The sequence below is a fragment of the Hakea prostrata genome, chromosome 5 (assembly GCF_041222555.1).
Source record: "Hakea prostrata isolate BN-2017 chromosome 5, UWA_Hpros_2, whole genome shotgun sequence".
Classification (NCBI taxonomy): Eukaryota; Viridiplantae; Streptophyta; class Magnoliopsida; order Proteales; family Proteaceae; genus Hakea; species Hakea prostrata.
Genome location: NC_142604.1, coordinates 58336576 through 58352319, shown reverse-complemented (window position 1 = coordinate 58352319; position 15744 = coordinate 58336576). Strand labels below are relative to the sequence as shown.

Sequence of the window (15744 nt, the reverse complement as noted above, 5' to 3'; positions counted from 1 at the left end):
TATATTGCTTGCTCAACCCGAGAGAGAGAGAGAGAGAGAGAGAGATTGACATGGTCATAGTGACTGACTAAATTTTCTTCAGTTATGGCTATGGGTCCTAAAACCAGTTTCCTGGAAACTACTCATAGTGACTGGGTGAGTGATCCAGGATTTCATGGTTGTTAGTACATGGTTTTGCAAGTGGATGCATGATACTGATAACACTAATAAAATATATTTTTCCAAGAAGATTTAGGGTTCTATTGTCTCTGAAATCATATTCATATCTTGTTAGTTTTCATAAGAAAAAGTATCTCATTAGTATTGCAAGTGATGATCACTTGTCTGATACCATACAGTTAGAATCATGTCAAGCTTGGCCGTAGGAACATGTATTGGTGTTGAAGAGCTTCTATTTCTTCTCTGATGAAGAGAGAAGATGAAGAAACATAGAGGCTTGACTTGTGACCTCTCACTCTCAATAGAGTGGGTTCTTTACACCCAATGCACACCTACCAAGTGTCTTATGAGTGCTTCAGCTAATGAATCCACTCCACCTTTATGCATAGAGATTAGGGTTTTATGGTATTATTATATTTGTATCCAACTATATTTGGATTCATCAGATAAGATAGCACACAGATTTGGATGGTAACTCCTTTTTAATACATATTCTCTCTTAAGTGGCATATCAAATATATTTATTCTATACTCTCCATCGACATCTTTACTATTTTTTTCATGAGTTGGGATAGTACTCTTTTTTTCTTCTACTCTTCTCAGTGTTTGATTTATTTTTTTTTAATAAAAATTTTTAATTGAGTGTAAAATGGACCTAATACTAGCTACATCAACAAGTAACATTAATTGAATAATAAGCGAATCAAATAATACTTTGTTAATAAGGCTTAACATCTGTATTCATAGTAGTTTCGAATAGGTTCGGATTACCCTAAACAAGTACAAAATTGCATTCGAAAATAGATTTCAGTTAGCCATTTACATTCCTAATAAAGATCGTAAAACCACAAGCGTGTAATCCATCATGTTTGAACTTACGTGGTTTTCACGATGTCTTCACAAGTGAATTTTACTCATTAGTGGTTAAGCAGAAGGAGAATGGGTTAATACTAATAAAAAATGTCCTTTGAACTAAGGCAACTGATGATAACTTTCAATAATCACAGCCATGCTACTTCGAGCATATATGTCTCTCGGAATTATATCATACATTGAGATATTCCGAAATCAACTCTAATATAATCATTTCTTAATATATTCTTCCTATCTTGTATACGAATTCATCTCCAGAGAAAAGATTTCACTTACCCATCATCTTATGGTCTCTACTGGTCTTCTATATAGGGTCATATATATTCTTTTTCAGGATTTCCATTGCAACAAATTTGGTAATATTCGATATGTTTGTTGTTTACTACACAACTGAGATATCTGTGCATGGTAGAATAGAATAGAACAGATGGAGCTCAAACCCCAAACTGTAGCCTGTAGGCAAAGCAGCCAATGAAGCTCCCTTACATGTAAAATTTCAACCCCAATGGTTAGAGAAGAATCAAGAGTACTCTTTCATATAGAACAAATTAAGGGCATTATGATGTAACATATCATCACTGTGGAACATTTTGATAGTGGAGCCTTGTGGTTCCTTTCTGTCCCAACCCTTTTAACCTCTTCTTTCTTGTTCTCTCTTATATAACCAAATCTATAAAAAGGATTATGGGCTTCACATGGGTTTAGCATTAAAAGGTGAAACAAATAGAAGGTTGGTCTTTAAGGATACCACCTAAGTCTAGGATTCAGATCTTTGGCAAATGAAAAAAGGCAAGTCAATGTAGCTAGAAAATGGTATTACTTTAGAATGCACTGAGGGATTTGGATTCTCTTGTCTCTCTTTAGCATGATTTTAAAGGAAATCAATAGATATTGGTATCACATCTCAACATGTCATGGCATGGGAATTCTAAGGATTTTTAACTGTTTTCTCATGTTCTTGAAAGATATATAACCAGAACCCATAAGCAACTGGATCATTTGAAAGATTATAAATTGTAAATAGGGTGGCTAAAGTGAAGGTTCATATTGGTTTCTAATGTTTCTTCTTTCTTTTGATGGTCCCAAAAATATTCCTTTGAAGATGTAGGCACTTAAAAACAAAATACATTTGTCTTACAAAATGAGAATCATTCAACCATGCTAATCTTTGATTTAGAAATTTACTATGTGGAATCCATTCAAGGCAATGGTGGGTTCTAATCAAGACTTTTTTGACCACTCTTTTTGATTTTTCATGTGCTTTATCACATTAATATTGGATTATACTGTATAAGTTAAATAGTTAAAAGTACTGTGTTTTCAGTTTTCACACTCTTAATTATTGTGCTCGATCCAACACAATATGGAATACCTACTTAGCTAGCTCTTAAAAATTTAGTGAGATCTATTAAAGATTATCTATTTTCTTTAGCTGTTCAACTTGATCATGAAGCTACTTTTTAAAACATACAGAGTTGTGATTTTCTTGATGGGGGGAGAGAAGGTCTGTGAAAATAAGTGCTTAGGTTTTCTATGTTTTCTGGTTTGTGCTTGATCATGGCGGCAGCTGTAGATGGCTGCCGGTTAGATTCGGCTGTTGAAGGTATCGTATTTTATGTTGGAGTAGTTAGGGGAGTTCAGAGGTGTCCATGGATGATCTACCTAGACATTAAGCTTCTTATTTGGAGTTTGTTGATGATGTTAAGGGGGTTTACATTCTTTTTTTGGATTTTGAATTTAGCATACAGACATTCGGATTCTTATTTTGCAAACTGAGAACAATATATTTTGTTTTTGGATTATGAATTATTTCATTGGGTGTGGTGCTAGACAGGAGTGTAAATGTTGTATAAAATTACCAGGTGGATGAATAGGTATAAACAAATTTGCATGTTCAAAATTATGAATATTGTTTTTCTTTTTAAATATAAATATTTTTCACGACAATTTCAATTCATCGCCAAAGGTCTATAAGTCCACACATTGGTCCCGTTAAGAAAAGGGTTTTAACCATCGCCTAAACATTCATTTATTGCAACAGTTATAAGTTTTGTCGAAAACATTTTATCCGTTGGTGCTCAAAAACCATTGCCCATTTTCCACGACGGCAGTGTAGACTACGGATGTGACGACAAAATGAGAAATATCGGTCTTTATTTTTGACAACAGAGTTTGGATTTTTGGCGATGTTTTTGAATCGTTGCCAAAAAGGACTTTTTTTTGTAGTGATACGATGAAGAACGAGCCCTCAACAGCAGCAACATGGAGAAGAAAAGAAAGAAGAAATCGAAAAGTTTTCTTTCATGCAGGATGATCACCAAAATTCATCATTTTTTTTTTTTGTACGAAACTAAAGAGCTTCATTCACGAACTTGAAAGAAACTGTCGAGTAAATTAGCTTTCATTAGTTGATGAGAGGATTGGATGGGATGAATGAAGAGAGAAACCAATGTTGAAGGAACAGTAGTGGGCTTTCAAATGGGCTCTCAAGTAATATTAAACTAGTTAGACAAGAAGTTCCTATCTTTTATTTCATGGGCCATGAAACCCAAAAATAGTTCACAAAGTTACTTTCTTTTTCCTTTGTCTTTTTGGAGTAAGAAACAAGTTTATTGAGAATTAAAACGGTTACAAATATCAACATCTAAAGTACATAAATTCAGAAACCAAGGATTGGATTTCAATTAAGATTTCCATTGCTCGACAAAATTGAAGTTCTTGCCAATGCAGTGTTGGTTGAGTGGTAAAGATCCATACTTCTCAGTGGAGAGGTCTTGGATTCGACCCTTGCAGACAGTATTACATTTCCAATATTAAAAAAGCACCAGTATTAAAAAATAATAATAAAAAATATAAAAAATAAAATAAATTTGAAGTTCTTTGAAAAAATTTAAAGCAAATCAACTTAAAAGAGTTCTCCAGCTTAGTCAAATCATTTAAATTTGATTTCACATTAAATAAGTGTAATTTTCATTTTTAGTCCAAATAAAATGATACTTTGCATTTGTCTCTCTTATAGTATCTAAAAAGGTCAATTAAGGACAAATCATCAATTTTATTAAAAAAAAATACTCTTGCATCTTTTCACCGTTAAGATTATGCCACGTGTGCAACAAAAATCAACCGCTGTAAATGAACATATGGGGTGTAAGTGCAATTTTTTTAAATTTATATCAAGGGGCTTTTGAACGTTCAAATTTACTTTTCAAATCCATGTAGACGACCTTCATTTTGTGCCCTAAGTTTCCCTCTTTGTCTCTTCTGTCTTTCCAAGATTTGTCTTAATAGTGGAGAAAATATTAGAGCCTTTTTTAGCCTTTTCTTTTAATTATCTTTTTGATGAGAGGATCTAGAGTTGCTTGCAATGGAAGAATGGAATCACCGAAACCACTCTAGTTTTAGAGTTTGAACATAAACACTATCAATCATTTTTAAAAGTTAGAGTGTAGAAGCCCTTGTTGTCTCTATATAAGAGCTTTACAAGTAAAATATCTAGAACATAATTGAAAGATTCGAAAAATGGAGCGATGAAGGAGAGACATGACAGACGATGTCTTTGCCTTGAATCTGGGCATTCCTTCTAGAAGAGCTTCAATGGGTGATTATTGATGAAAATGGAACAATAAGGGTTGATGTTCTTATAGTGCAGATCCAACGAGACTTTTGAGTAAGGGGAAGAAGAAACTACAACAGAAGCATACACAACAAAAGTGTACCCAAGAAGAAGGACCGAGTGGAATTTAAGAGATAAAGCATTGGGGAGGAAATTTTGGGAAATTAGGAAGCAGGACAGGATCCTAGGGTTCACTGCAAATAGTTTGAAGTTTGTACATCTGAAAGCGGAAAAATCTCAGATCTGAAAAACGAAAAAATTCGAGATGAAACAGGAAAAAGAAAAAGAATTTGAAAAAAAAAGGTAAATTATTGATAATGATATATTTTTTTTCCAACACAATATAGATAAATTAAAGCAACAATACAATATATATATACTTCAACCCCAAAAAGTTATATGTAAACCAAAATTTTCTTTGGTAGGAGATGCAAACCAATTTTTATTTTATTTTATTTTATTTATTTAGGTAAGAGATGCAAATCAATGGTAGTTAGTTACCGCACTAATATTAAGGGTATCAATTGCGTATCGAAGCCGTTTAACAGTACCGAACCGCGTCGTTTAAAACCGCATCATACCGCACTGTTCAAAATTCGGTACGGTACGTACTGAAACCGAATTTCTTCAGTATGGTTCCGGTTTTAGGTACTCATACCGTCGGTATGTACCGAAACTATATCGAATTGGTACCGTACCAAATTAAGGAATATAAATGTAATTTTACAATTAAAACACTTTATCTTTACCCTATCCCTAATTCCCTATTTCAACTTTTTGTTTTGTTCTTCACTCTTCTTAAATTTACTTGTTTTGCCTCTGTTAATATCATATTCTATTTGATTGTTTGATTGCAATTTCATTAGGATTTTAATGAACTAATAACAAAAGTGGCATGGATTCATTTGTACTAAAATTGTATTGTACTAGATACAGTATTTAAACCTTTTTTTTGGTACCGATTTAATACCGACACCGTACCAAACCATTTTTACAAATATTGAAACCGTACCGACCGACACCCTTAACTAATATAGACATTTTATTCACAATAATATAAAATCAAATTAAAAAAAATGCAGAAGAAATAAAGAAATAGAGAATATAAAATTAAATAAAAAGAATAAAAAAAATAGAAAAATATAAACAATAAATAAATTGAGAAAGAGTACTTAATTGTATAGAAGATTTTTTTTTCCAAATAAAAAAAAAATCCTTAATCCACGCTTATAGAAAAGGAAGAGAATAAATAAGTAGAAAAGAGAGAAAGAGGAGATAGGAGAGGATAAATAGGGATTGAAGTGTTAGTTTCTAATTATGAATGATATTTTGAATACCTAATAAACATTTTTATTTTTTTTTTAAATTTTCTTTTAACCCAGAGAAGAGAAGGGAGATAAATCGTGATTGAGAAGTTAATTTTTAATTAGGAATGACATTTATACCCATTATTTTACCTTATATTGAGGGGCCAAATAGTAAATTTTCACATGTGGGAAGAAAAAAAACCAAAAAATTAAGGAAAAACTAAAAAAAATAAAATAAAGGAACTAATATATTTAAAAAAAGGGGGGGGGGGGGCATGGCTGGCCCCACCGTGAGTCCTCCCCTTGTCTGAGGAGAACAAAAGGTCGACCCTTTGGGTTTGAAAACATGAATCTGAAGAATTAGAAGATCTCATGATGTAAATTAAAAAAAATTAATATTTGCACTTAAACCCCACATGTTGATTCACAACTGTTGATTTTTTTGTTATATACATGGCACAATCTTAACGGTGAAAGGATGTAGAGGTATTTTGGTCATAAAGGTGATGATTTGTCCTTAATTGGTCTTTTTGGATACCAAGGTAAATTATGTCGCAGAAATGTCGCGAAAAATCACCATGTCGCTCAACGGCTATACGAAACCCATCGTTGAAACAGCAGCAACCAAAAGTCGGCGAAAATTCACCAAAAAATCGACGATTTCTCTTCCAGTGGTAACTGCTAGTGCCGTTGGATGCTGGGAGAGAATAAGGAAACACTGAACTAGGTCGCAGGACGAAGCCTTGCTCTCTGTCTTCTTTGATTTCTCTCCTGCTTTCTCCGTCTTCTCTTTCTCTCGTAGGATGCAGGCTGCAGCCGTCTCTCCGACTTCTCAGAACTCTCCGTCTGTCCTAGGTTTCCTACTTTTTAAGATCTACATTTTTTTCATCTAAACCCACAAACACAGGCTGCTGCTTCTTTTTATATAATTTTCTTTATTAGAAAGTTACTAAGGCTTAAAGTCTATCATCGCATGTAACCTCTGTGACATGTTCATTCTTTTATATCATTAGTAATTAATTCAATACTATCACCTACTAAACGTTCTCTCAAAAAAATTAAAAACATACAAATCGTACACTGTTACACTCATGTGCTTTATGTGGAAATTGCTTGGGTACCGTACAACAAACTCTATATTGACCGATATTTTTGATCTCGACCTTTCATTTCCGAAAAGTGTATTTTCATACTTTTGAAAAACGGGCGCTCGATCTTGAGCATTCGGAGCACGGTGCTGCGCATTAACTGAAGTCGAACTTGCTTTATGTATGTTTTCCCACAATTGCAGCAATTAAGTATTAGATACTATTTTCTTCTAATAGACTTAGAATTTTCATTTTTTTGATAGGAAAGAGATTTGAATCATCCGTAATAAGCACAATCTACATAAATATGGCATGTAAGGGATTATATACCATAATTGTATATTTCTTCTATTTAGACTGGAGAATTTCAATCACCCCAAAAGATTTTTTTCCTTCTCTGTTCTTACATATATCACTCAACTCATGCACCATCGCCTCTGCAAGTTAGAGTTTGATTTCTACTCAACTGTTTCTGATCTCTCAAAATACTCTCAAGCTGCAGAGTCAATTGGAGCATTAAGCAGTTGAGCATTCAAGTGAAACCTTCATCATGGCCAGAAATGGAGATGCAGAGCATGTGGTGATGTTCCCATTCATGGCCCAAGGTCACATTCTACCATTCCTATCCCTTGCACTCCATATAGAACAGAGATTCGGCTTCAGAATCACCTTCATCAACACACCACTCAACATCAAATCTCTTAAACCATCCCTCCCTCCCAACTCCACCATCAACCTTGTCTCTCTCCCCTTCTCTAGCTCAGATCATGGTCTCCCACCTGACTCTGAGAACACCAATCTCCTCCCTTACCCACTCATATGTAGTCTCTTTCATGCCTCTCTATCTCTCAGGCCCTCCTTCCATCACTTTCTCTCCCACCTCACTCACCCCCCTCTCTGCATTATCACTGACATGTTCTTCGGATGGAGTGTTGAGGTTGCCAGAGATCTTGGCATCCCTCATGCCATCTTCAACGCTGGTGGTGCTTATGGCATGGCTGTATTCTTCTCTCTGTGGCTTAATCTACCCCATCTCACATCAAATTCCGACGAGTTCTTTCTCCCTGACTTCCCCGAAATCTCAAAACTTCACCTAACTCAACTCTCTGAGACTCTCATAGATGCTAATGGGTCTGACCCTTGGTCAATCTTTATTCAGAAACAACTGAGCCTCTCATTGAAATCTGATGCTCTCTTGTTCAACTCTGTGGAGGCTTTGGACCGTACAGGCTTCGCTTATTTTAGTAGAAAATCGACCGGCCGAGTCTTCACGATTGGACCAATCCGAACAAGAACAGAGCAACAAAATCGCAGCAATCAGGATTTCTGCATTGAGTGGCTCAACACACATGAGCCCTGTTCAGTTTTGTACATTGCATTTGGTTCTCAGGACACAATCTCAACTTCACAGATGATGGAATTGGCTATGGGTTTGGAGGCCAGTGGTAAGAATTTCATCTGGGTTGTGAGGCCACCGATTGGTTTTGACATTAATTCAGAGTTCAGAGGAGAGGACTGGTTACCTGAAGCTTTTGAAGTTCGAATGAAGGAGATGAATAGAGGTTTGCTAGTGCGAAACTGGGCACCTCAGTTGGAAATTCTGTCTCATGGGTCGACTTCTGCCTTTCTGAGTCACTGTGGTTGGAACTCTACGATTGAGAGCTTGAGCCATGGCGTCCCAATCATTGGGTGGCCACTGGGGGGAGAGCAATTCTACAATAGCAAGTTACTGGAGGAAGATTTGGGGGTGAGTATTGAGGTTGCCAGAGGAAGTCATGATAAGATTAGACATGAACATGTAAGGAAGGTGATAGAGTTGGTGATGGGTGATGGTGAGAATCACAGAGGGAAGGAGATGAGAAGAAGGGCTAGTGAGGTAGAGAAGATACTGAAGGATGCTATTAGAGATGAAGGCGACTACCAGGGATCTTCTGTAATGGCAATAGATGAGTTCTTCAATATGGTTCGGTTGACAAAGAAGACAGAATCATTGTCGTTGAGTCTTGAAAGAGGAGAATTACATATGGGTGGCAAGTATCCATATCAGAGTATCACATATGTCGAGTGATTTTAAGAGAAAGTATTTTTTTTTTTGTTAGTAAACTAGATTTTAATTAGAAGCATGGCAAGAAAAAACCAAGACATCCTGAGTACAGACTACAAGAAGCCAAGGAGCGGAATTATAGGCCAAACAGTCCTACTTGCCACTGACTGGACCCTCCTAGCTAGACAATCGGCTACAGAATTAGCTCATCTAGAAACAAACCGAACCGACCAACCTGATTCAATAGAGAGAAAGTGGCGGATATCCTGAACCACACAAAAGGCATCAATATCGACCGGGCACAAAAAGGGTCTTCTCTTATCATACTAGCTAATATGTTTTATTTTGTAATTCAATAAAGAGACGTATCTATATGTATTGTATTAGTTGAACCTAATATAAATATGTCTTGATTAATATCATATTGTTTCGCAGAATACTTCAAATCTTGTCAAGAAATGTCATTCCCATTTATTTATTTATTTTTTCCATTGAAAAACAATACAATTGTTCCCATTGGTATTATGTTATCCCTCAAATTTCAAGAGATATCCATGTTCTTTCATTTGCCCTAAGCACTCATTGTGGAATAGGTCCTTCAAGCACTAAAAAGGATTCATTCTTTTTTGATAGTCATACGATGAATTCTCTACAAAAAGATAACAACTCAAATCAAGTGTCTTCTCTTCTTCTTTTTTTTCCAATTTATATCTACAGTTCTTATTGTATTATGTGATGCTAGTTTTACAACATTTGAAGAGCAAAATGGGATTGGTTATGCTTTTCTTTCTCCAAGTGGAAGTCTGCTGCATGCTGTTTCGGATCCAAAAAAGATTTCATCTTCTTTAATGGGTGAAGCTTTGCGCCTTCGTGATGCTCTTCAGGATGCAATTCGAAGTGGATATAGATGCATCCAGATATGTTCTGATAATCAATTGATTATCCATTTCTTAAATGGCATCAATTTGTTTTTAGATTGGGATGTTAGTCTTATTTTAGGAGTTATTTTAAGGCTATGTCAGGATATTGATGTTTGTAATTTTCGTTTTATTTCAAGAGTGTCTAATGCTTTAGCAGACACCTTGGCTAGGAGGGCCCGTCAGTGCCAAGTTTGACTGTTTGACCCGTTTCCTCTCCCTGGCTGGTGAATTTCTTATCTCCAGGTCGTTCCGTAGTTTTTTAATGAATGCTGTTCTATAACAAAAAAAAATAAAAATGTTATTTTTAGATAATTATTATTGTCTTCTTGTACTATAGTTTAATTACTAAAAGAACCCTGCTTTTTATGAAATTATTGTTGTTCTCCTTCAATTCTAACAGTGTTAATAAACTGTCATAATTGAATGTTTAATGTCTATTTTGTCCTTCTAAAATTAAAATTAAAATATAATATTATCCTCATTTAGAAAAAAATCATATCAAGTACCAATTCTAGAATTGTATTATTCTTTTGAATTCAAAAAATGTTACCTAAATTATTTTCTTCTACTAAGAAAATGAACTTTTAAAATTAATAACGCTAAAATGGAAAAAATAAAAACTAAAAAGCAACACCAAATTGAAAATTAAATATAAAAAAGTTAAAAAATAAAGAGCTATCTAAATAGGTTAATTTTTTCTTGATTACTAAGGTAATAATGTAATTTAGTATAAAGTATAAATAAATAAAATAAAACTTTAGGGTTATTTTGAAAATTTTAAGTCACATCATTACTTAACTAATAGAGTTTTATGATAGGACACAACAATAATTACAGGTGACATTTAAGGTTGGATTAGTAATTTCAAAAAGTATAGAGGATAAAGTAATAATTTTAGTTATATTATAAGGGGCAGGCAACATCTTTTTTTTAGGGCCTGTTTGGTTATATGAATCCTGAGATTTCAAATCTCTGGATTCATGAATATTCACGTTTTTACATTAAAAACGTGAATCTGTAGATTTATGGGTAAGGGGTGAAATCCAGAGATTTCAAAAAAGCTATACATTTGCACGTTCACAAAAATCACGTCGATCAAATAACTTTTTAGAATGAATCCTCAGATTTCATTTCACAACCAAACATCTAATTTTATAAATTATAACTCCATAGATTTGAAATCTCTAGATATTAGAAATCTCCAGACTCATGTAACCAAACAAGGCCCTTAAAGAGTTTTGTAAATCGAGAAGCTCGTTTGCAAGGTGCAAAATTTCACCTGATTCACTAGCCGCAAATCGGGCGAAATTGCGAAATATTGGCGAGATTTTGCCCCCCATTTCAGGGGGTATTTTTTGTCATTTTGCTACTAAATTTGGTATCTACCCCAATTTGATGTTAATATTTAATAATTTTAAATTATTTCCTATAAATTCTTCCATGTAAATACTCATTCCTAGTTACATTTAACATGTTACTTTCTGAGGCCTAATTCATTCGGATATAATTGGAAATATAACCCATTGACCTTGGAGGTCATTACAGAATCCATTCATAATTTAAATTATTTCTATAAATTCTTTCATACATATAGGATTCCCTAACCACATTTGGCATGTTGCCTTTTGAAGCTTGAATCTTTTTTCTTTTTTTTTTTTTTTTTTTTTTTTTTTTTTTTTTTTGTAGAAAGCTTCATTAATTTAGAGCAAAAGCCAAGGTTGAAGAACTCAACCAAGGAGAGGAGAGAGGCCAAATTTTCGAGCCCTTAATGGCATTGGTCTTGGGGGGGGGGGGGGGGGGGAGGGGGGGGGGGCGGGGGAGAAAAACAAAAAAAAAAAAAAAAAAAAAAAATAATTTTGTTGTGGGTTGGGGGGGGGGGGGGGGGGGGGGGATGAAGGAAAGGGGGGGGGGGGGGGGGGATTGAAAATAATAAAAAAAATAAAAAATTAAATAAAAAAAAAAAAAAAAATATAATTAAAAAATTAATTATTTTTTTCTTTCTTTTTTTGTGTTGTGGTTTGGTTGTTGGTGAGTGGATTGTGTTGTTTGTGGTTTTTGTTTTTTAATTTATTATTGGTAAAAAAAAAAAAAAAAATAAAATAAAAAAAATAATAAAAAATAAAAAAAAAAAAAAAAAAAAAAAAGAGAAAATATATTAGATACAAAGAAGAAAGACAAGATGAGTTCAATCCGAACTAATTCATTCAGATTGAGTGCATTACATATTTATAGTAGAAGGAGCATCTACTCTGATATGGAAATACAATATATGATTCTTGCACACAATAAGATATTCTTGATATGGAAAGATAGATTGCCGCCCAAGATAGAAGGTGCATAGAATGGAAATATTGACTGCCAATATTGTGTAATGAGATGGTTGTGATCTTCACCAATATTGCATCCTGAGGTAATTGAGATCTTCAATTGGAAGTACAATCTCTTTGGGGTAATGGACATCCATAATAAATATTATTTATAACACTCCCCCTTGGATGTCCATCAATAGATAATGTACCTCGTTAAAACCTTACTAAGAAAAACCCTGTGGGAAAAAAATCTTAGTGAAGGAAAAAGAGTATACATATCTAAATAATACGTATTGGTAGCTGCCTCATTAAAAACCTTACCAGGAAAACCCAGTGGGACAAAACCTTGGTTAAGGGAAAAAGAGTGCAGCACGTATTTTACTCCCCCTGATGATAACATCATTGAGTATCTTTGAATACGTACATTCCATTATCATATACCAACTTCTCAACATCTGAAGTAGGCAACACTTCAATAAATAAACCTGTCAAGTTATCACTTGAACGAATTCAATGAACATATATTTCACCATTTCATTGAAGATCAAGAGTGAAGAAGAATTTCGGTGAAATATGCTTTGTTCTATCTTCTTTGATGTATCATCCCTTCAATTGAACTTTGCATGCAGCATAATCTTCATATAATATTGTTGAAATTCCTTCTTCTAGTAGAAGATTGCATGCTTCATGAATGTATTGTATCATTGATCTTAACCAAATATAAAATAACTAACATTCACTTGAAAATAAATAGCATGTTTGAGATCTAGTTTTATGTAGATCAGATAAATATCCTGCATCTGCAAAACTAATAAGTTGATATCCACATTCATAAAATAATATCATGTCAATAATTTCTCGAATATACTGAAATATATGTTTTATAACATTTCAGTGTCTTCGTATTGGAGAATAAATAAATCTTGTTAATACACTTATAGAAAATGCTACATCCGATTGTGTATTATCAGCAAGATACATTAATGCCCCAATTGTACTAAGATATGGTACTTCAGGACCAAGAAATTCTCCATTGTTTTCTTGGGGTCGAAATAAATCTTTCTTTATATTGAGCGATCTCACAACCATTGGGGTACTCAATGGATGTATTTTATCTAGATAAAATCTCTTCAAAATATTCTCTATATAAGTTGATTGATGAACGAATATTTCATTCGTCAAATGCTCAATTTACAAATCAAGACAAAACATTGTCTTTTCAAGATTTTCATTTCAACTTTCTTAAAATAATCTATCGCTTTTGGAAACTCTTCAGAGTTTCGATGATATTTAAATCATCATCATATATACTTACTAAAATTAGATCCATATCCTTTAATAAAGGCACAATAATAAATTGGATCATTTTTATGCTTTTCATTTAGTAAATATCCACTAAGGAGATTACCATATATGCCTTGATAATCTTTGAAGCCTTATTGAACAAACTTCCTAGGAATTTTTATATGCTTCAGTCATTTTGAATCCTTCAGGGATTTTCATATATATTTCACACTCGAGTGAGCCATAGGCTGTAATAATATCCATTAGACGCATGTCAAAATTTTCATATATTGCCAGATTAATAAGATATCTGAAGGTGATTGCATCCACCACAAGAGAACATGCTTCCATGTAATCAATGCCAGGCATCTACGAAAATTCTTGTGCCATAATTCATGATTTATCTATCACGATTTCATTCTTTTTCTCATTTCATTTTTTCGCAGAAAACTCAATTGTACCCCACTGGCTTTATACCTTCAGATGTTGGACTACAGGTCCAAAAACTTTATTTTTCAAGCGAATTCAATTCTGCTTGAATTGCGTCTCTACATTTTGGCCAATCGTTTCTTGATTTATATTCATCAACAAATTTATGTTCAAGATCCTCGTCTTGATGTATTATTTCAACAATAAAAAATGTTGTCGACAACTTTATCTTTTCGGTTCCATCTTTTTCCTGCAATGACATAACTAATCGAGATCTCTTCATTATTTTTCAGGTACCTGAACCTCTTCTGGGGTTTTATAGAAAGTTATGTATTCATGATCTTCATAATCAATTGTCTCCATATTATGACCATCTTGATCATTTGCTCATTTCCTTTTCTAGGATTTTATCCTTGGAACCGATTGATTTGCACTGATAGATTGTCCTGCTGGGACATCAATTCTAATTGGAGCATTTACAAATTGGAATATGAGATTTAGTAACTCTTAGTGTCAGCAAACTGGCGAGTTGATTTATAATATTTATTGCATTATCCTTTGAACTTCAAGTTCACGGTGCTCGATCTTGAGGATCTAATGAGATAATGATAATGCATACAATCAATCTCTTTTTCCAACTATTTATTCTCTCCCCCTCATGTTGGAAAAACTAATTCATCAAAATAATACTCAGCAAGTATTGCGTTAAATAAATCTCTTATCTTTAGCAATATATTGAATTATATAAGGAGATTTATATCCAACATATATTCCCAACTTTATTTTGGGACTCATCTTTGTGCTATTTGTGGTGGAGCAATTGGAACGTAAGCCGTACATCCAAAAATTTTAAGATGAGAAATATTTGGCTTCTGACCATAAGCCAATTGTAATAGGGAGAATTTATGACAACCTTTTGGCCTGATGCGTACAAATGATGCTTTGTTCTCATACACAATGGTTTAGCAATTAATTGGAGACAATTAATAAATAATTTTACCAAACCATTTTGGATATAAACATGAGTAATAAAGCTATTCAACTGTGATCTCGGTTGTTATACAATAATCATAAAGCCCGAGATGTAAATTCACCAGCATTATCAAGACAAACTGTCTTTATCTTATAATTCATAAATTATGCTCTTAATCTCATTATTTGAGCAAACAATCTCGCAAACACCAAATTGCGAGTTCATAATGAACATACATGTGACCGTTTTATATATGCATCTATTAAAATCATATATTATCTGAATGGTCCACATGATGGGTGAATGGGCCCATACATTTCACCCTCTATACGTTTTAAAAACGTAGAATGTTCAATCTCAACTTTAGCTGGTGAATATTTAATAATAAATATTTCTTGAGAACAAATAATACAAGAAAATTCACTAAATTGAAGAATCTTCTGGTTCTTCAATGGATGACAATTGAATTTTCAATAATTTTTCGCATCATACTTGATCCGGTATGGTCCAACCGGTCATGCCAAATAATAAAATTATTGGAATCAATGTTCATTTGATTTACCCAAGCATGTGTTTCAACCATGCGATATTTGTGTAGTACAAATTGGGAGAAATATCTAATAACTTTGTATAGATATTTACTTATACCATTATTTGTAGTCTCAATCTGATAATAATTTTGACAAATAGCTTTGAAACTTAATAAGTTTCTTTGAGACTTACTACAAAATAATGAATTATTTAT

At 33.6% G+C, this 15744-nt stretch overlaps 1 pseudogene; it reads left to right on the top strand.

The window, feature by feature from the left end:
- Nucleotides 1-7590: 7590 nt before the first annotated feature.
- On the top strand, nucleotides 7591-9108 carry LOC149016786 (UDP-glycosyltransferase 92A1 pseudogene; annotated as a pseudogene).
- The last annotated feature ends 6636 nt before the right edge of the window (nucleotides 9109-15744 follow it).